This window comes from Diuraphis noxia, unplaced genomic scaffold, assembly GCF_037042655.1.
Source record: "Diuraphis noxia isolate RWA-SAM2 unplaced genomic scaffold, SU_Dnox_SAM2 contig0003, whole genome shotgun sequence".
In the NCBI taxonomy this organism is placed as follows: domain Eukaryota; kingdom Metazoa; phylum Arthropoda; class Insecta; order Hemiptera; family Aphididae; genus Diuraphis; species Diuraphis noxia.
In genome coordinates this window covers 20,135,782-20,158,521 of record NW_028301713.1, presented here as the reverse complement: position 1 = coordinate 20,158,521, position 22,740 = coordinate 20,135,782, and the positions used below count along the sequence as shown (strand labels likewise).

The 22,740-nt window shown below is 29.8% G+C and overlaps 1 protein-coding gene across 1 annotated transcript in view; it reads right to left on the bottom strand.

Moving 5' to 3' along the window:
- The window catches only part of LOC149057004 (uncharacterized), a 106,691-nt gene that overhangs the window by 12,944 nt on the left and 71,007 nt on the right, over positions 1-22,740 (bottom strand). The gene's annotated exons all lie outside the window — the stretch shown is intronic.

Genomic DNA, 22,740 nt, shown 5'->3' with positions numbered 1-22,740 from the left:
AAGAAACAGTAAAAAAAAAAAAAAATTGTTTTTTCTAAAGTCATGGGTTAATAACCGAGTATTATATTTCGCATGGTATTAACTTTAATGTATACAATTTGTAGAATTATTTAATATTTATAGTAACCATATGTCATGATTTATATTTGCGTATCCACGCCTATTACATATGTATTTTTTATATTTTGTTTTATTTCATGTATAATCTGTTGATTGTATAGTAATGTATATGTTAATGTGTATAATAATGTATTTTTATAATAACTATAAGTAAAATTTGAAACTTAATGTTCCAAGGTGGGCGGCATGTTCGGTCACTACTCATTATATATATTATTATTATTATCGGTTGTACTGTTATCGGTGATTCGACCGAGACACCGGATCTATAAAATTATTGTTAAGTCAGTCGACATAGTACCGCGCGACCGAGTGTGCGTCGTTCGACCCTCTAAGCTATTTTATATCATTAATTGTAATATTTCAAGTTATGTTTGCATCAGCTAAATAAATTTATACCCAAAGTAAAAGAAACCAAGTCGAGTAATTAGTTTCATGAGTACCTACCCAAACCACGTAACATGATCTAAAAAACAAATAGTCTCGACACGAAAAACATGAAATACACAGCCCACATTTCATTCGTCCAATAACGTTGTTTTCAAAATGTAGTTATACGAGAATATTCTTAATAAATTGAAGAGAAAATTTTCTTTTATTTAAATTAAATTCTAATCTTAAAATAATGTTTGTGAAATATGCACTTAAAATATTAAAATATACGCTCATCCGTGAAAAATATTTAATATGAAAATTATTAAACTACAATAATGCTATAAGACAAATTTTTACCTATATCACTTACGTTAGATACGTAACTGCCATAACTACTATAAGTCTCTAACATTTGCCATTTATATTAATATGTTATATATAGGTAACTTATTTTATACTTCTGAATCATTATTACTCATATATAATAATATTATATCATATCCTGCAACGCTGGTCGATGCGACTTCGGAAACGCGAAATACTCATTTAGTAGTACCCCTGGGGTACCTAGTACTTACCCATATTTTTATTTTATCTTTTTAGAAAACGTTATTATTACTAATACATTAACCGGCAGCGATGGCGTGTTCACATGGTTCGTCACCACTTTTAGCTACCTCCAATACCGACACCGTATTACACTGCACGTTTACGCAGCTGCACTCAATTTATAAATTTTTAAATAAACATATTATAAAATTGTAAATTAACGACAACATTTTTTTTTTAAATAACGCACCATTATAGTATATACGTGGGGTGATCCATAGTAAACGCTTGAGGTTTTCAAAAATATTTGGTTTATATGATTAAAATTCGTTTATATTGATTCTTAATAAAAATTGAATTACTATATATTGTCTTATCAGCTATTTTTTTATAAGGTCACTTTTGCAGCATCGAGCACAAATAGAATGTTCGTTTCCAGTTATAGAAATGTACTATTTCTATGTATAGCTAAGTTAATATGGGCAAAATATATTTTAGTTTATTTTTAAATTTATAACCTAACCTTAATATGGTACCTGCAGTTTCACTACGATGTATTATTTCATTTTTTCTCACACCTGTTTACTTCGTATACATATCTATATCGAATGCTTCAATACGTTTGAATTTTTTTTCATTTTTGTCCGTATGTACAATGTACATACATTCAGACATGATACCTATATATAATGTTATATTGCGTTCTCGTTTAGTTTGTTCATCGTGGAGAGTGAATTCCGTCACGGAAGGCAATATGATGATAATAATATGTTCATTTCATTGACACTCATCCTCACACCGAGACACTCGTTTCGTGTATACATAGGTATGCAGGCTGATCCATTTAAGTGGGTACACTAATTATGTCGAAAAATAAATGAATCACCCTGTATAATGCGTTGTAAGTGTATAAACGCTAAAGCCAATAACTATGTATAATATTATTTTGTACATAACCGATGATACCCCTCTAATGCAACTATAAACTACCGCACTTTGCCGTGGCCACATCGATTATAACTCGAGTTTTCGTCAATTCTGCAAAACTTTTGATACTCGATCGGATATATATACCGAAATGTTGGACAAAAATTATCAAAACTTTTTTTTTAGAAACCATTCAATCGGTAAAAACGATATACACAACTACGTCATCGCGGGGTTCACGTTGCAGACAGCTCGACTTAAAATATTATCATCTATCATCCGTTGTCAAAAATTATGCGTCCGTACAACTCTTGCAGCGAATCTCATCTCGATGTAAATTTTCTCTTTTTTCTCCAACCATGCTAGAAACGTCATAACGCCATTTCATCCGACGCACTGCTTATACGACACATCCGCAGTGTATGTATGTAACATGATGGTGTGCCACAATTCAATTTAAATATTTTTACGTAACGGCGTAAAGTAATGGCGTCGAACTCATAAACTATGCGAAACGATCGCTTCAAACAGGTGAGTGGGTTGTGGGTATAAGTGAGTTCTAGGGATTAGCGGTTAATAATAGGTTAACAAAGTTAAATCAGGTGTGCTATATACATAACTGCAAAGTGTATTTTAATATCGCATTAGATGACTGAAAAATTTGGGTAGATGATGAGTTGGTGGGTAAGCAATTCTAGATTTCGCTTCAAAAAAAATCCAAGTTTGGCGTCACTGCAGGTAACGTAGTTGCTTTATACACAAGATGAACAAAGATAAATATTGTATTCATATTATTATAGTTTATTGTATGTATATTATCATGTTATTCTTTTCGAGTTATACATTCTAAGTGGAGCAAATGAACGTATTGATTTTACAAAATTATGTGTTATATAGCGTTTTTTTGTGTCTCTGTGCCTATACATGATAAATATAATAGTCGAAAATATTTATTTTTTTTAATTAATTGGATCATGCGCGATCTTAAATGGTTTTTACAATAACCATATGTCTGAAAAAGCGTTGGAAGCGTTTATGGAATAGGATGGAGGTACTTCGATGACAGTCTGTACGCCAAAATCTGAGTGCGCTGCATATGATATTTGTTTCATAGAAGGGCGTGTTAGTAATATTATACACGTAAAGGTAAAAGTTGGAACATTTTTGAATTTTGTAAAAATTAAATTTTTCTTTGCCGCAATTCTTAGTTTGATATCATGATAGGTCCAAATAGGCGTCTGGTGGATTTTTTAGGACGACAATTTATTTTCTAAGTTAAGTTTGGAGTGTTTTAGTGTTTACCTTTGAGTGGATAGTGTAGGGACTATTATTTTGTCTTAAGTTTAATAGGAGACGTTTTTGTTTTATGTATGCCCAACCCAAGTTAGACGTTGTTATCAGGGAGTTGAAAATACGCTTAGATTTTTTAAAATTATTGGATCTAGTTGGTACTTTTAAGATGTAAAAACGGCGGGTAAGTCGTGGATGTCGCTCTGCTGTACAGTAGGTTACAAGTAGGTTACTGTAATGGATGGAATTAAATTTGAATCCAATGATTCCAATGATATTATATCATTGTATATGAAAAACAATTCTGAGTGGAGACGGTTTATCTGTCTAAGATATATTATAGATTACTGAAAATTTTCAAATCTTGGATTTAAAAAGAAATTTTTTTATGAATTTCTAGTTTGAAATAATTTGCGAATTTTCGTGATTTTTACATATGTTGTCAAAATTCAAACTTTGAATGCTTAAAAAAAAATTATGGCTATGTATTCCTTTTATTTTGCAACTGCTATTGTAAAAATATGTTAGGAGCCTTGTATTAAATTTTCAAATCATAGAATTAAAAAGAAAAACTTTTATGAATTTATATCTAAGATAATTTGGACATTGCCGTAATTTTTACGTATTTAGTCAAAATTTCAACTTTAAATGCTTATAAAAAAAAATCGGGCCTACAAATTTTTAATATTTTTAACTGCTATTGTTACAATATGTTAGAAGCCTTGTATTACATTTTCAAGCTTTTCTAGGACTTTTTATTTGTGATAAAGATTGAAAAACTTGTAAGGAATCTTGTATTAAATTTTAAAATCTTAGATTTAAAAAAAAAAATTTTATGAATTTCCAGCTTAAAATAATTTGTGAATTTTCGTGATTTTTACGTATTTTGTCAAAATTCAAACTTTGAATGCTTATAAAAAAAAAATTGTGACTATGAATTTCTTTTATTTTTCAACTGCTATTGTCTCAATATGTTAAGAGCCTTGTAAAATTTTCAAGCTTTTCTGCTTTACAAATACATTTTTATCGATATTAATTTTAAAAAAAACTAATAATGATCGAAAATTTCAAATGCCTATGAATAGTTCAACTTAAGTCGAAATTTTTTGAAAATTGCTTGGTGGATAGAATATACTTATATAAAAATTCGGTGAAAATTCATGTACCGATGGTCATTTGTTTTAAAATTACATCAAAAACCAAAATCGATTTTGTCGAAAAATGAGTGTGCGTAAAATTTTCCGTTTTTCACTTAATTTTTAGTTTGTTTTTCTCGATTATTTAGAAAAGTATTAAGAATTTTTCACTTTTGACCCCCAAAAGTACCAACTAGATTCACTTTCTGATCGAACGAAGTACTGAAGTCAAAAATCGAAGCCCTTTTACTGCCCCAAAACGTGATGACAGACACAAAAAAAAAAAAACACACACACATCATGGTAAAATCAATACATTCATCGCTCCGCTCAGAATCTAAAATTAAAAACTCCCAATGCTTTTCTTTACCATCTGAAAAAAAATGAATAAATGTTATTTTATTGCAATTTCAGTTTATGACATCGCTGCAGTATATAAAATGTTGTGTAATGTCACGGGGTGAGATAATTATTAAATTTAAATATAGTTAATCAATATTTTTCATATTTGTATGTTTTTTTAAATATTATAAATCGTATATTGAACAATCGGAAAATTTCAATTGAAGAATTTTTCACCTCCATTTTCGGTGTATAGGATAGTGACATTATGTAGAACCGTATAGGAGTTACGCAGGCTTTAGATTATTTACTTATTTATTTATTTACTTATAATAAGTATATATACGCCCAAACAATTAGTTCGCAGTACAGTTATTTTTCTTTATGACCTTTACGAGAACCGCACTCGGCGCGCACATCAAAAAAAGCGTATACACAGCAAGCATAACGACAGCGGCGTGCAATGTTATTACTCTGAGTCGATGATTTTTATTATTTTCTGGCACGAATATATATTGTTATTATACGTATCGGGTCGGGCGATGTATATAATACTTTATAATATACAATGTATTTATGGAACGGCCATTTGGCGTTCAGTAGCTTGCGTTAGTGAGTACGACCCACAAAGACAAAATACTACGCAGTGCGTAATATTTTAGTGGTAATATTGTAATAATATGTGGGTAGGCACACACACACATTACACTACATCCGAAAAAAATACTGACGGAAAAAATGTAAACAGTAAACAGAACGACGTTATGAACGATATGCGAAACGATTATAATAATAATATGATTGTGTTATATGTGCATCATATAGGTGTTTAAAGAACAAATTGATTGTGTAGAGGTATATAATATATAAAAATATTACAAATGTGTATTTAAAAAACAAACAAAAATCATCGTTTTTTTTTCGCTAAACATCCTGTAATATCTATTTTGACATTTGTTGCAGGTTCGATCGTACATTAATTATATTAAAATCATAATAATAAATAATAATAACATCACACATGAGACATGAAACAATCACGGGGGATATGAAAACGTCCGGTCCCTTATTCTGCACGTCCTGCAGGCTCTATCATTGTACAATCATGTGTGTATACAGGGTGGTTCATCAAGCGTGCTCGCCTCGTCGTTTTATTTTTGCCTCAATAATGTAGACATGTAGTTATGCGAAATTTGATTTTCTTTTATTATTATTAAATGTATACATAAAGACCATAATACTATAATAGTGTTTTCAAATTCTTGATGTTTTTTAATAAATATTCGTTATGAAAGGAAAATATTGGGGCAAACATGTTGGGCGAATCATTCGGTACACCGTCATCGGCTATAGTGGTAAACAACATCATAATGTAATAAATAAAAAACAATAATGGTAAACAATGAATATTATGATAATAGGTATACTATACATAATATAACAGAACTGCATGTATATACGATTCCGTTTTACGGCAAAGTTCGGGTAATCGGTTTTAAATGCCGTTTTGATCCTGAACCGTGTTTATTTGTTTAATGTGATATATACATTGTACGGATGTGCGTAAAACGGATGAACAGAATAACATTTTGATAATAATAATAATAATAATAATAATAAAAGGATGCATTTCGTGCAATCAAAGGACGATTGTCATATACAAAATAAATCCATTGACATTTTCCGGTATAAGGAGGATTCCGCTTAATAGAGGGTCCGTTATAGAGAGGTTTTACTGTATAATATTTAAGATCACACTGGTTACAATTTTGGGATAGGAACCGCGTATAAAACAATAGTCTATACAAAGATTTGTATTTAGGTATACCTATATAGTCCATTGTTACAGTATGCATGATCGGGTTTTTCGAATATAGACAAGAATAATATTATACACATTATTATTATTATATCATAATTAAAAAAAAAAATTGTCTTTGACAACATAAAACCGAATTTCAAATTGCAGTATATGTTTTTTTTTTAAATACTTGGTAAAATGCTTATAAGATATTATTAATTAGGTTTACCATAATCAATTAAATAATATCCAAACAGTCTTTCTAAATAAAAATTATTAACTAAGGTCAAGTTGAAGTAAAATAAACGGTTCATACCCACTTTGCCGAATCCCAATTTGCCGACAAATATACCAGTTTGAAATTTTTTAAAAACATTCCCATTTCGCCGACAGTCTAGTTTGCCGACAAATTATAAATATAGTTTTAATTTTCCTGATTTGCCGACAGGTGACAATAATTTTTATCAAAAACGGATTTTATGACAGCGATAACACAGTATGTTGTCGATAAGTTCAATAATTAAATGATTTCCCACATATAAAATCCAGAGGGAGTATAAATTGGTGAATTTAGTTCATTCCAGCCGTGTGTACTGTAAAGTTCAAAATTTAATAGTTAGCCAGTTAAAAATTAAAATGGAATGGTTTAAAATAAAATCAGAAAAAAATCATGATTTATTAGTAGTCAATAATTGTATTCATCGAGTGGATAGAATACGGGACAAAACTGAATATTATAAATGCATACAAAATTGCGGCGGTCGTGCTATTTTGAAAAATAAAACTTACGTAAAATTATCGAAGTCTCACAATCACCCAACACACGGAGTTGAGTTGGCTAATCGTGGCTTTCGAAATAAATTGAAAGTAAGTACTAATTTAGTAATGTTTAAGTAGAAATTATAAAAATATAATTTCAAATATATTATAGTACTTATTAAGTGCATTATGTTCCAAGTTTTGTTTGTTTTTTTTTTCTAAACTTTGATTAATGAAGGAGGAACTTACTCAAAACCTAAGGCATTTAATGAAATTAGGAGATCTGTCATAACTTCAGGAATAGAAGGTGCTACAAATTCGAAAGTTATAGATGCTATTCCCGTATTCACCAGTATAAAAAGTTTAAGTATAATATATTGTTTATTTTTTTTATATAATATTTATATTCGGTGAATTGGGAATCGGGAAATTGGGAGAATGTAAAAAATAGTCGGTGAAATGAGGTGTCGGCGAATTGAGAGTCGGCGAACTGGGGTGTCGGCGAACTGGGGTGTCGGCGAACTGGGGTGTCGGCGAACTGAGAGTCCGCGAACTGGGGTGTCGGCAAATTGGGTTTCGGCGACGTGGGAAGACACGAAATAAACAACCAAAAACTGATCTCCATAACGATAATAAAATAATGTTAGTCAAAACTCCTAAGGCGCATTTAATAACTGAAATTTAATTGCATAATAGTGCTAGTAAGTTGATATTAACTGATGATTCACACAATATTTCAAATATTATTTGATTGTGCATACTTCTACTACTTATGTTATGTCTACAAATTTTTTTATGCATTTGTTTTTATAACATTAAAATAAAAAATATGTAAAAAAAAATCTGAATTGATACATGGTGTACCTATATTATTATTATTATAGTACCATACAATAAAATAATGTTAAGTATTCTATTATTTGTTTTAGATGAGCACCATCAAGTTATATTGAATTCGAAATAAAAAACAAGAAACTATGGGAAAACAGTAGTCCACACAATATTTTTATGTCGTGTGCCGTAAGTAACTAATACTCATTTTATGATTAGAAAAATATAATTAAAGGACGGTGTGATGGAATTGAAGTCAATGCGTGATTTCTATGATTATTGTTTAAACAATTAATATAATGTTAAATGGTAATTGTGTCCGACTATTTGCTATTTTTTATGTATAATGCTATGTGCTCTTCGTCATTATCATCATCATCACGCGTTTAAATCCTTTGGTGATCGTTTTTGTTTCGGAGTTAAAATCTGCTAATCTAACTGATAATAATGATATATATAAACGTTTGTGACTGGTCTCACAATTATTGGTAAAATAAAGTCTATACAAAAAATGATGATGATATTATAGTGGATACAAATTCATAATACCATAATATTATTATTGTGAAGTGAGTAGTGACCATGATTGTATACTTGTGTCAGTAGTTTAAAAAACATTTAAATCAACCGTCCATGTACAGATTATATATATTTTTATCACGCTTTTTGAAAACGTGAAACCCACGTCCGACCTTTACTAAAACCACAGTGCGTTTATATGTATATATCCTATTTACATCATATCATATAAGCTCCTTACTGCACGATTTCAATTATACATGTAAGAATATTATGTACTTATGCGTCCTACACACGTCTTATAATAATATTATTTTTGGTTTTTTCGTTTCTCAAACTTTATTGTAAGTAAGGTACACAGTCGGCGGGACGTTTCTAATAGTATATTCGTTCTGATAATGTGCTGTAACATCAACAATGTAAATTGTTTATGTCTTTAACAAAAAATAAAAACATATATGTATAATAGTATAAGTAAATAAATAAAAGTTTCCAACCGACTCGAGCGCGCGCGTTATCGCGAGGTAGAAGTGAGAAAAATATATACACACAACATATACAGGTGCACTCGAATAATATATATACGCGGTATATGGTAAAAGTATAGGTTCTACCTATACATAACCTATACCTATATACCTTTAACAGCTTTATATAATATATTATGTATACAATATATATCTCCGGGGCCTACGGTTATTCGTGTATATATTTTTGACGTTTCGGCGCCGTGATGGGACCAATAAATTTTCACCGAAACGAAACGAACTGAAACTTTGTTTTGAAATTATGGCCAATAAATTTTTCCACTGTACCTATACCTAATATAATAATGGATAAATTGTATATTACGAATATTTATTTTATATACACATATATGTATACATTTTACACCACCACCCTCCCCCCAGCAATTCTGCACTTTCTTAACCGAAAGTGTATTGTATATACATCTTATGTATATATACTCCACTCTGGTTACAATAATTAATCCGTCTATTGTTTTCCCGTTTTTCCTTTACAATACATGTGAAAATTACGTCAAAATCGACTCATATGTGCGTTTCAAAATCTTCCTCGGACAGTCAGCAAAATGTACATGTGCATATTTCATGCTGCAATAATAATACTTATAGAATTTTAATTGCTTGAACATATTTAAACATCATATACAGCGTTTAAAATGTCAATACTGTCATGCATGATGCATTCGTGATACGCAAATTAAATAATAGTAAATAGTTGCAAACGAGTACACATTTTCCAACAATCTTATAAGCTGTGCGGTAAACAATTTTTTTTTGGGATTAATGTATAGGAACGTACATAACTTTAGACATCCCCTACGACCTAATGTAGACGACTTATAAAATATATTGACCCTGAGAAAATCTAGGGTTTTTCCATTGGCTGATTCCCTCCCAACACCATTTATAAAGTTTCCATGGAAAAAAAAAATTATTCGATCATTTAATACACCTATTTTATTTTCTGTAAATAATTGCAATTCTATAATAATTAAAATAAAATATTCGATTTTCGATACCCGACACCAAATTCATGAATGAGGTAACATATTTTATGAATTTAATTATTGTAGTTGAAAAGAATAAGCTATAAAACCTTTGAAAAATTGTAAGGAACATCTACCATAAAATTCGATCAAAATTATACCGTAGAAACAAAATGTGCATTTACGGCTTTTTATAATATGGTTTACCGAACATGTTCAATGTTTATCCTCTTTTTTCTTCAATACGTTCGACTTCAATAATTTCTTAAAATCGGATTTCTGAAATTTTTACTTATACTTAAAGACCGTATTGTCAAATTCTTGAGATATTTTGTACTGATTAATAATTTATTTTATGCATAATTTCATTGAAAATGTTGAATCATCAAATTCAAAATATAAATGAATAGCACCATTTCAGTATTTACCTTTGCGGATAAACTTTAAAGATATGGAGGCTATATTATGTTAATTATTATTATTAATTAATTAACATTATCAATAAACATTTTTAATTTGTAAAAATAGTAAAAGTATAAGTAATATAACAATAGGTAGGTACTCATATAGATCTAATATTAAATGAATTCTATACTTTTGCTGCAAACCATTTTGAATTAGGATTATGAATTTATTCTTATATAAAATGAACATTTTTACATACTACTAAAAATGTAATCATTCGAATTTTGAATCAAGTAAATCAAAAAAAAATTACCCACTAATAATAATTTCCAGTAAAAAAAAACCACCGGTTTCTCTCTCTTGTTTGTAACACAACCTATACATATTGGTATCTGCACATCAAAACATTTTCCTGTAAAGTTGAAAAATAATAAGAAATTTAAAATATGGTTTTAAAGAATATTCAATATAAATAATGCATTTATAGTATATAAATGCATTATTAAATGAAATTATGGGAATGAGCATGCTTGATGAATCACACCCTTCTTGTAATCTTACTCATTATTATTATTATTACACATTATATTATGTGTGTTCTAGGTACGCATAGGGCTTAACATTATTTTGATGTAAAATAATAATCGTCTTAACGCCACTTTTAGTCGCAGAAAACTTTAATTGTGTCACATTGCGGCCGATCGTGGGTCGTCATTAACAACGTCGTTCAAATTAAAAATAAAATCATGCATATAACCCAACCTCGTATATACATACATTTGTATATAAGTATTATACATATAATATATATATATATGTGTGTGTGTGTGTGTGCGTGTCGCGTGTGTGTGTAAGCGTATAATATCGCAGTGGGTAGGTCATTTTGTACGAGTATGATGTTAGTGTGGCGTTAGTTTTCGAGCGTTAAATTGTGTGTGCGTAATGTGTTCAAAGTCGTTATAATTAATGCGAAAAATTATTATAATCGTGCCTGTATAGTAAAATAAGTTTCCGCTACCTATTTACGATGCGCGTTTAATATTATAATCAACCGTACGCCGTACGGTCCGTATATAATAGGGTTTCTAAGAACCGTATTTTTCACTGTCATGATTATATTTTAGCTATGTAGGTACGTCACTTCGGAATGAATAATTAAATTGCAAAAAGTACGATTTCGCCTGTCCTTCGAAAAATTTTAATTTTGTTATTGTAATAATAATTAATAATGTCAGAATTATTACTCGTCGCCGTTAAAAATAATATATTTAATTTCAGATGGTCCGTGGTGAATTTTATGCCATATTTAATCGCAAAAACAAAATGTTAGAATGTGACGTGTATTGTATATTAATAATAGTTATTAGTTTTGAACAACTGCTGTGTTCACAATAAATTATTAAACACAATTTATTTGGAATATTAAATATTCGGGCAAAACTTAATAGTTAATACACTAGATCAAATTGATTGTGAAAGGAAACTGTAGTCTATAATATAGTGTTATACTCTGTAATTCACAAAAAAAAAATTGTGACTATGAATTTCTTTTATTTTTCAACTGCTATTGTAACAATATGTTAAGAGCCTTGTATTAAATTTTCAAGCTTTTCTGCTTTACAAATAAATTTTTATCGATATTAATTTAAAAAAAAACTAATAATGATCGAAAATTTCAAATGCCTATGAATAGTTCAACTTAAGTCGAATTTTTTGAAAATTGCATGGTGGATAGAACCATGGCTAAATAACATGGTATGACAGCAACTGCGTAGTGCGCATAACGACTACGTCATCCGGTCTCTGTAAAAAGGCGCGAAATCAAATATTGTATTATGATTTATGATAACAGATAAATTCAATTTATCACTTATGAATTATGATAAAAAATAATTAAAATAATAGTTTTTGTAAAATTAATTAATTAATAATTAATAGTTAATTTCTATACTATATAGTATATTTATAGAAAATGTTAATTCAATACAATATATTAGAATAATAAGAATTCCCGCCAAATAATATTTCACATCGTGGGACCGGCTGACGTCATTTTACAAGTGATATAACAATGAATGCGCGTAACAACTGAATATCGTCAGAGTTGCTGTCATACCATGTTATTTAGCCATGGATAGAATATACTTATATAAACATTCGGTGAAAATTTCATGTATCTATGGTCATTCGTTTTAAAGTTACATCAAAAACCAAAATCGATTTTGTCGAAAAATGAGTGTGCGTAAAATTTCCCGTTCTTCCCTTAATTTTTAGTTTGTTTTTCTCGATTATTTAGAAAAGTATTAAGAATTTTTCACTTTTGACCCCCCAAAGTACCAACTAGATTCACTTTCTGATCGAACGAGGTACTAAAGTCAAAAATCGAAGCATTTTTACTGCCCCAAAACAAGATAACAGACACAAAAAAAAAAAATAATAAAAACACACATCATGGTAAAATCAATACATTCATCGCTCCGCTCAGAATCTAAAATATTTTTTTTTTTTTATAAGGGGAACCCGCGGCAACATTGGTTATTGGGTGTGGGGTGGTACAGTAGGGGGTTATTTTTGTGTATTTGTTTGTAAGTTTTTAAGTGGGTAGGGTTGTAACACGTACGACCGCGCCTCGCCTATAGCCACCATAAAAATATTATAGATAATAAAATGTACCTACATAATATTAATATACATCATAAATCTATTATACAAACATATTTATAATTTAGACATTTATTGTTATTAAACGTTTTCTATTATTATTATGTAACACCTTTCAAAAAAAAAAAAAAAAATGTATCTTATCCCAATAGCCAAGTTGCCGAGGGTTATTTCATTAATAAAAAAAAAAAAAACATATTTATTTTTTTTGTACAATTATAAATGTTTGAGTTATACAATTATACTATCATTTCAATGGATTAATTTTTACTCTTATCAAATAAATATTTAAAAAAAGAAATACGTGTATCATAACCAAATTTATTGATTGTTCTCGCTATGAATACAGTGTCATACAGATCTTAAATATGTCTGTTATTTTTTAATGAACAATAATAACAAATAAAATAAAACTAGATAGTAATTTTTAACAATATTGTCGTAACCTTTAATAAAAATCATAATTGAAATGACGTTTAAAATAAGTCTGCTACAAGTCGATTCCGTTCCCTATCCTCCATAGACGTCATCTGCTTATTATACGGGGGCTACGAGGGCTTGGGGGGGGATTCAGTCCCTCTAGAATTTCTTAAAGCCCCTCCATAATGTTTTGGTAAATGTATGTCAGTATGTGCTTAAAAACATTTTAGTATTAACCTCATTTTGCTATACAATTTTTTTAGGACTCCAGCCCCCCTAACGTAAAGAGCTAGTTACGCCTATGTAGTATCGCAAACTAAAATTTATACCGTAAAATGTGAATTTAAAACAATAAAAAATTGTTCCGACAATCATTTATGAACATGAAATGAAACTGCAAAATAAATTCAATTTAATCTGAAGAAACTTGTTTTCTAGTCCTGTGCACGATTCCAATGAACAGACATATTATTATGATGAGTACATGATATTCTTATAATATATGAAATCAGCAATGCGGTGTAGTTATCTCGAGTTTAAACATAAAAATTTCATAATATTTGATACTTTTATTGTATTATATAACATTTTATCAAGTAAGTATACTCCGTAGGGTGTGGTGTTATATATAATATCAGCAATTGTAAAGGTCGACCGGAAAATCGTATTTGTGAAAACCGAACGGGAGTGTTTGAAACCGCAGTTGTCAAATAAAAATGATTATACGATTTCCACGATTTGACCTTTTACTCGTCTACAATAACGAAATTCAGGTATAATATTATCTTTATGGTGGTGGCTAACCCGCGAAACGTGTGAACACTACAAATGCGAAAAAATGGAGAGAATGACCACGGATATAAAAGGTTCATAGAAACACGCGTGTCTCGCTAATGTTCGAATCGTTTATCAAGTATGTGTATTTTATTCGTCTCGATAACGCGGAAGAAGAGACCGGAAAAATCGTGAGATTCCTCTGCAAAAATACTGCAAAAAGTCCGGCCGATTGTAACAAGATTCTATCACACGGTGTCAAAGACTTAAAATAGATTTTCCATACAGGTGGAGGTGGAGAAGACGATAACGATAAGTACGTACCAGTGGTCAACACGAGTAAAAAAAATATAATAATATTATCGATGCTGAAATTCGAGGCACAAAAATTAATTATATCAAACCGTTGGCCGTTGTCTCGGTAGGTATATCGAATGTATTCAACGAGAAAACGGAGAAATAGATTAAAAGACCGGATGTAACGGTGCGTGTTCGAGTATACCACGTTATTATGATGAACACCGACATTTGAGAAAATGCCAGAGGACATTTAAAACGAAACAAACGCTAACCTTTAAATTATTTATATTGGATTTTTTTCAACGCTTATAAAAACGAAATTAGGACAAAGCGACAATTTTGTCATCTGTATACACAATGACATTTATTGTACCAGATAAAAGACAAGATAATTTTTCAACGCAAAAACTAAATCTATTTTTTTTTTAAACTGATACATTCAACAATAGCTTTCATAACTTTTAAAAATAATCTATCTTCATACAATAGTTCACAAAAATTATAATAACTGTATATTTTGGTGGTAAATAATCGTCACAAATAATTTGAAAAATACCATTAGCTAACAATTTTTTTTTAAGCTATCCATAATACTATACTTACGTGAACACTTAAAAAATGCTATGTTGCAGTTAGACTTATACCATATAAAATTTATAAAAATGTATTAAAAAAAAATAAAACGAAAAACTTATTAAAAGTTTAGTGTATATAATATATTCCGATTGTGGCGATTGGCAATATTCCATTTCGACATGAAGTTTGGATTTTTTTAAGTATAAAAGTTTGTAGCAATACGGTGACAATCACTGTCACTGAAAAGCAACCTAATCAAGAATCGAAAAAATAATTGCTTTATTTTTAGAACGAATGAACTTTTTTTTACAACTTTTGTCTGGAAAAGTTGCAAATAACACTACGGGCCAAGTGTGTTTTAAAACCATCTTCCAAATTATATTTCGATCGCTAACGTTCGGCTGAAAATGTACTTTGTGAATTGGATTAATGACTGAAATTAAAAACGAAATGTATACCTACATAGTCGTTTTTCCCGCGGTATATTATTCGGACAATTTAATCGTTAGAAAAACGCCTCGAAGGCTTAAAATGGGTATTGCACGACGGCACAATATAATACCACGATATGGTCGATATTTGAAATTCTCCTTTTCTACACTCTCTCTCCCATTCTCACGTCACTCACCTACCTCGTTCTCCGGCCATAATTGGTTTTCTTGACACGAATTTCGGATTAAAAATGATAAAATAAAATACGCGCAAGAACGCGACCTGCAAGTCATGAGTGGTGGTGATGGTGGTAGGGGGAGTTGGATGGAGCATTGTTAGCACAATTCCCCTCTTAACTTTAGTGCCCCTTTTTCCATTCTTTTTTGAATCCTGCACCGTTCAGTCTGAAGTACGATGTAAAGGACCGTGCATGTGTAGGTATATATGGATTCTTCAGAATTTTTTTTTTATTTTCCCGTCGTCGTCGTCAAATGCGTTTTTGAGAAGAGTATATTATTATATAAGAATCGAGTACAAGGTAAAAAAAAAAAAAGTTCAATAGTATTATAATAGACGTCAAAACGTGACAAGGATTGCGACGGTGCGTCTATAAAATATTTAACGTCTTTAATGTAAATCAAAGCAACATTTTTTTTATATCAAAATGTAAATTCCGCGGTCATCTGTAACCCGCCTGTGATCGGGGTTGGTAAATTGAGTCCCGGGTAAAAATAGGTAGTAGGTAAGTTGAGTCCCAGAAAAAATAAGGTAGTAGGTAATTTGAGTCCCAGAGAAAAACGATTTATATGTATTTAAAATTTAAAAATGTGCACTATAAAATTTTTATTTGTGATTTGTGGACAATTCATTGACTGCATGTATATGATTTTGAAAATAGCAACATGCATTTTTATTAATTATATAATTATTTTTATGCAATAAAAATGCATATTGCTATTTTCAAAATCATATACATGCAGTCAATGAATTGTCCACAAATCACAAATAAAAATTTTATAGTGCACATTTTTAAATTTTAAATACATATAAATCGTTTTTCTCTGGGACTCAAATTACCTACTGCCTTATTTTTTCCGGGACTCAACTTACCTACTACCTATTTTTCCCCGGGACTCAATTTACCGCTTTCAAAATGTACCAAACTTATCTTGGACTCAATTTACATAGCCCCCCTGTGATATATATTTTGTGCTCATACCTGTAGGTATATGTGAAATTCAAAATTTCTTAGAAAAATCTAATTTTTCAATCTAAGTCGTTAATTTTCTCAGGAATTGTTTCATGTTATAATTTTATATGCGTTGTAAAGGTGAGTATATAAGCGTTTATCTATTGTCAAATAATCGTTTTGTTTTTATTTTCAAATTACGAAGGCTGAAGGGTACCTACTACAGTAACCGTAATGGGTAGGTTCGTTTTTTTTTCGTTACAATAAAATGATTTTAATCGCGTTTAGATAATATAATGTTAACATTGATTATATTATATAATTTATCAGTTTTTATTTCACTTTCTTTGGTTAGGGTATGCCGTATGAACTGTATATAATAATAATAATAATATAGGTATATATATATATGTGTGTTATGGGATTATACTGTCACACAACATAATCTATATTACGGCCTAAACATAATATAGGTATAGTTAACTTATACGCTGTATCGATAAACAATAATTGAGTAATATAAGATAGTCATTAGTCAAGTAGTCGGTAGTTAGTAGTCACCATGGCACAAGCAATTGAAACTTTCCGTGTACGTGAAATATTTCTACATGATGGGTATATGTATATTTTTTATGCATTTAGTACAAATAAATTTAAAAAGTTTTTTGGCGATGTCGTTACAAAGATTCATGTAAGGCAAGGATTCATACAACAGTTGAAACTTAGGAGATCATTTAATATTTCATTATTTTAACTATCAGTAGGTATTAAATACATTTATTATGATTTTAGTTATTAGGTCTTGAAACAAATGAATGGACATTCGACTCATGACTCGGAAGCGGCTAAGATTGAAGCTAATTCTGCAGTCACTAAGATGAAAAAACGAACTCGTGAGACAGTGGAGTCTACATCAAATATCATCAATGAATATACGGGTGGATTATCACAAGTAGGAAAGTAATTAATTTGAGAATTAATTTTGAATTACTTAGGGAGCTTTGACGGCCGATGGAGTTTTAGAAAAGAAGATAAGACGCACACGGCGTGAAATTCAAACTAAACCAAATGCTCCAAAAGATTTGATTTCATTAATAATACCAGTAAATTACCAGTCGTATTTGTCATCTAAACGGTTTTTACAACACGATAGTGGACATGGAGACGATAAAAATTTAATTTCTTGTCGCCCTCAAAATTGAAATATTTTATCAGAGTCTTCCAATTGGTATGTCGATGACATTTTTAAAATAGTTCCTCATTTATTTTCGCAGGTATACGAAATATTAAGTAAATACCTCGTTGCAGGTGTTCATCCATTTATTTATGCTCTTTTACCCGATAAAAAAATCAAACGTATAAACGGCTGTTTACAACACTAATTGGATTAAGACCTGGGTTAAAACCAAAATCAAATGCTTGCAATTTTGAGCAAGCTGCGATCAAAGCAATTAAAAACAATTTCCCTGAAATTCAAATTCACGAATGCCTATTTCATTTGACAAACAATTTTAGCCTTAAAATGTGAGACCTGAAGTCATTTTCGAAGTATAAAAATGATGCAAAATTTTCAATTTATATTTAAAATGATTTTGGTATTAGCTTTTGTTGAAATTTACGACATTTACAACTGTTCCGGCTCTGGCTACTATATACAGAGTGATTCTTTTATCAAACAACACTCATTATTTAAAAAAGTATTGACTTTTTTTAAAATATTTTTTTACATAGTTTCAAGTTGTTAAAAACCAACGCTTTTATTAAAAAATTATATTTTTAAATATTTTTTATCCTTATCATTTTTTAAGTTTTTTACTTTTTTGAATGGCAACATAGTTTTTTAATTTCATATTTCAAAGCAGAATATTTTTCTAAAAATGTTGATACATAAAAATCGAATTTAGGACGAGTAGTTTATGAGTTATAAGTATTTAAAGTTTTGACAAGCGGATAGTAGTGGACAAACATTTTGCGGGGTAACCCCGTACCACTCCACTCTGCCAATCTAAACTTTAAATACCTATAACTCATAAACTACTAGCGCTAAATTCGAAATTTTAACGTAATAATTAATAAAAAAAATAGCTTTATTAATTTATGAAATTTTAAGTATAGGTTACCATTTGAAAATCAAAAGTTGATAGTGGTTTATCTAATAAATACAAGGGTGAAAAATATAAAAATAATAAATAATTCAAGAAGAGTGTAAATCTACAATTTGAAAAAAAAAAATTTGAAAAAAGTCAATACTTTTTTAAATAATGAGTGTTGTTTGATAAAAGAATCGCCCTGTATATAATGCACTATTAAAATCGCAACCACATAATATTCGTTTTATATTTTCAGCTTGCTATTAAATAAAACCCGACCGGCGACGATTCAATAAGTGAGATTTAGTTTAGATTTTTAATAATATATAGACAGAATCAGATATTTTATGAACGCCATAATTTTACCAGCTACTAATAATATTCGTCTATTTTTATATTATGCTTTCAAGTTCCAATATTATGTTAATTTAAGTCAATAGAGTTATTAATTTATCGTTACTATCTTCCGCGCAGGTGGATCATTCGTTTCATCGATTTTGTTTATTATTTACCTATATAATATTATGTATATGACATATTAGTACACTGCTGCAATGTTAAAATATATTTTATGTATATCATCACCGTTGGACTTTGTAACAAACTCGAAAGGAGGTCGCGGGACGGTCAGCTCCCATTTCGCCGCCGTTTCATTTTTTTTTTTTTTTTTAATTATGGTTAAGGCTTCGGCAACTGAGGTCATTAGCCTGGGGAACTGTAAGGGAAGGTACTGTAGGTTTTTAACACGTGTGTTTTTTTTGGCATTTTTGAATGGGCACCCGTAGGTTTCTGCCATGCCCGGTTTGGGGGCGGCGGCCTCTCTCTCCAGACATCGCGAAATGCCCAAAGAGCGATGGCGCCCGTGACCGAGATTCGAACCGGCGACTGTGTGTGTCGCAACAGACGCCTTAGTCTGCTCGGCCACTCCACCCCCAGCGTTTCATTTTGCCGCGGTACCATTTCGCCGACTTTAATTTTTTGCAATTCCATTTTGCCGAATTTATTTTTTAAGTAACTCTTTTAAGTAAACTTAAGATTAAAAATTACATACTAATTAGTTATATTTATGTAAAAATAGTAATAATTAGGTATCTTATATAGGTAGTCATAAATAAAAAAATCAATATTTTCATAATAAAAAAAATAATAAAAGTAATCATAAATAATATAAAATAATATAAAAAAAAAGTTTTGTTAAACAGGTCATAATAATATAGTTAAATTATTCGTTATGTTTAATTAAATGACTAATATTGTCCACAAAAATAGTCAATCCATTTCATTTACGGAGGATCGCTCGTCAATCTTTCCTTAAGACTACAAATTCTTTGTTCCATGAACTAAAGTTTTAATTAGTGGATCACCTTCAGATGAAACATAATCATTTTGAAGACCAACATCAACAACTTACCTATAAACTGCCTCACTGCCTGAGTATAATGAAAAAAACATCCACGAATTTGTGCATCTGGATATTTATTTTTTATTGTATTAAACATCGTTATTTCAAATTCTAATTGAAACGTTGTTGGCAATAGACATTTTCCTAAGCTATTAGCTTTTGCTATTAAAAGGTCAATCATTCGATTATATGTAGTTTCAGATTTATTTGGAAGTAAAGCATATATTCCTGGGAATACTACATCAAAATATACAAAATGTATAGTATATAATTGTAAAAATATTTTTGGTACACTTTTAAAAGTGCCATCCATAAACAGAGTTTTGCGTCACACATTTTAGAAAAAATTTCTGGCGTTCCAAAAATTAAAATTTTATCATCTAAACCATCGTCACATAAAATAAAATTTCTTCCATCTAATGTTTGACGCCACAAACCTGGTATATATAGGTCTTTTCTATTTTTCAGGTTGCGGAGGCACTTCCTTACGTTTATTTCGATGAATACTGGATTTTACTGATTGATATGTTGCAACAGCTTCTTTTCTTTTATTTTGGGTTACACAATCTCCTTCTTGTCTTAAAAAAGAAGTTCGAACTTTTTTATAAATCTATAGAAATTAGAAATACCAATATATTAAACTATAAGTGTGGACTGTGGTCAGTATGTTATTAAACATCTTTAATATTTAAATAATTTAATCTTAAAAAACGTAACTTTCCTTTTAATTATTACGTATAAAATACAATATATAATTATTACTTTAAATTATTATTATTCTGTATTTTAAATAATAAATAATAACTTTGTATTAAATTTTCAAGTGTTTTGACTCGGCCAAAAAATTTTATCGATATTAATAAACAAAAAAGAATATTAAAAATATATTTAGAAAAATTTAAAATTAAAATGCATTTAAAATTTCTCCTATAATGTTGCTTTGAGTTTTCTCTATAGCTACTTGAAGGAAAATTTATGGCAAATTTACTGTTGAAATTTTTAACCTTAGATATAAGCACATTTTTTATGATTTTTCAACTACAAAATCACTTGCAAATTTTCGTGATTTTGGCATATTTCGTAAAAATTCAAACTATAAACGCTTATAAAAAAAATTGTGACTATCGATCTTTGATTTCTTTTTTAACTACAATAAGAACAACGCATATAAAGAACCTTGTATTCAATTTTCAAGTTTCTTTGGTCATGTTAAATTTTTTTATCGAAACTTCAAAAAAAAATTAAAAATGTTATAATTACTTTCGGAATTGGTTCAAGAGGGTTTTCTTTTGCTCTCAAACGAAGTTTGGCCTTAAAACGTTTTTCTTCAATTTAAACTGGACAAGGACTGTGGTTGTGATTACAAAACTTATCGGAATGTACAGTGAATTCATCTGAAATTATTACACGAGCTCCACAGTTTTCAATACACTTCCAATATTTTTTATTCTTTTATCAATTCTAAAATAATAGTTATTGAAAATAAGGCATTCCCCTTTTCGCTGTGTAGAAATATATTCAATATTCGACATTATTATTTAAAAACTGTGAACTATAAATGCGCAAATACGTACTGGTGATAATCATACGACACTGACTGTGTTGACTTTACAGGTATCGCTGCGACGACACACTATTCATTCTATTTTATTTATATAATTATTGGGGATTTATCAATCGATAACTTCAGAATTGAGATAGTATTTCACTTAGATCATTTCAAACGATAAATATTTCTCTGAGTCTATTTATCACTTTTCAAATCACAAATTCATAACCATGTTTTAAGAAAAAAATAATTTTATGCGGCAAAATGGGTCGGCGGCAAAATGGGATTAATTTGGCGGCGAAATGGGATACGACCCGCGGGACGTCTGTGGTTAAAACAAACGTTCGAAACGACATGGTTCGGGATTGTCACTATAACCTAACAGCGTTTCACCATTAGCGAAATGTGATGGTTTATATAACGTCAACATTTCGCGAAACTCTTAAAGAAACTATTTAGAAAATAAAAAAAAACAACTAACCTCGTTTTTACCGAATATAAACGGCATTTGAAACGCTCTTGGAAAACACATCTCTGATCTTTATAATTTATATATATATGTATATATAACATAATATATTACGCTAAACATACTATTTTATTTTATTATAATCGTTTTCGCGAGTAATATTATGGTTTGATGTCTCGTTATTATGATCTTTTTTTTAAGCGCTTCATTTCGATACTTGTGCAACATTTTTCCGTGTTCAATATTCTGCAGAAAGGAGCGATTTCCGACCACAAATTGGATCTTTGGTGAGTCAAACTGTTTATTTTGCT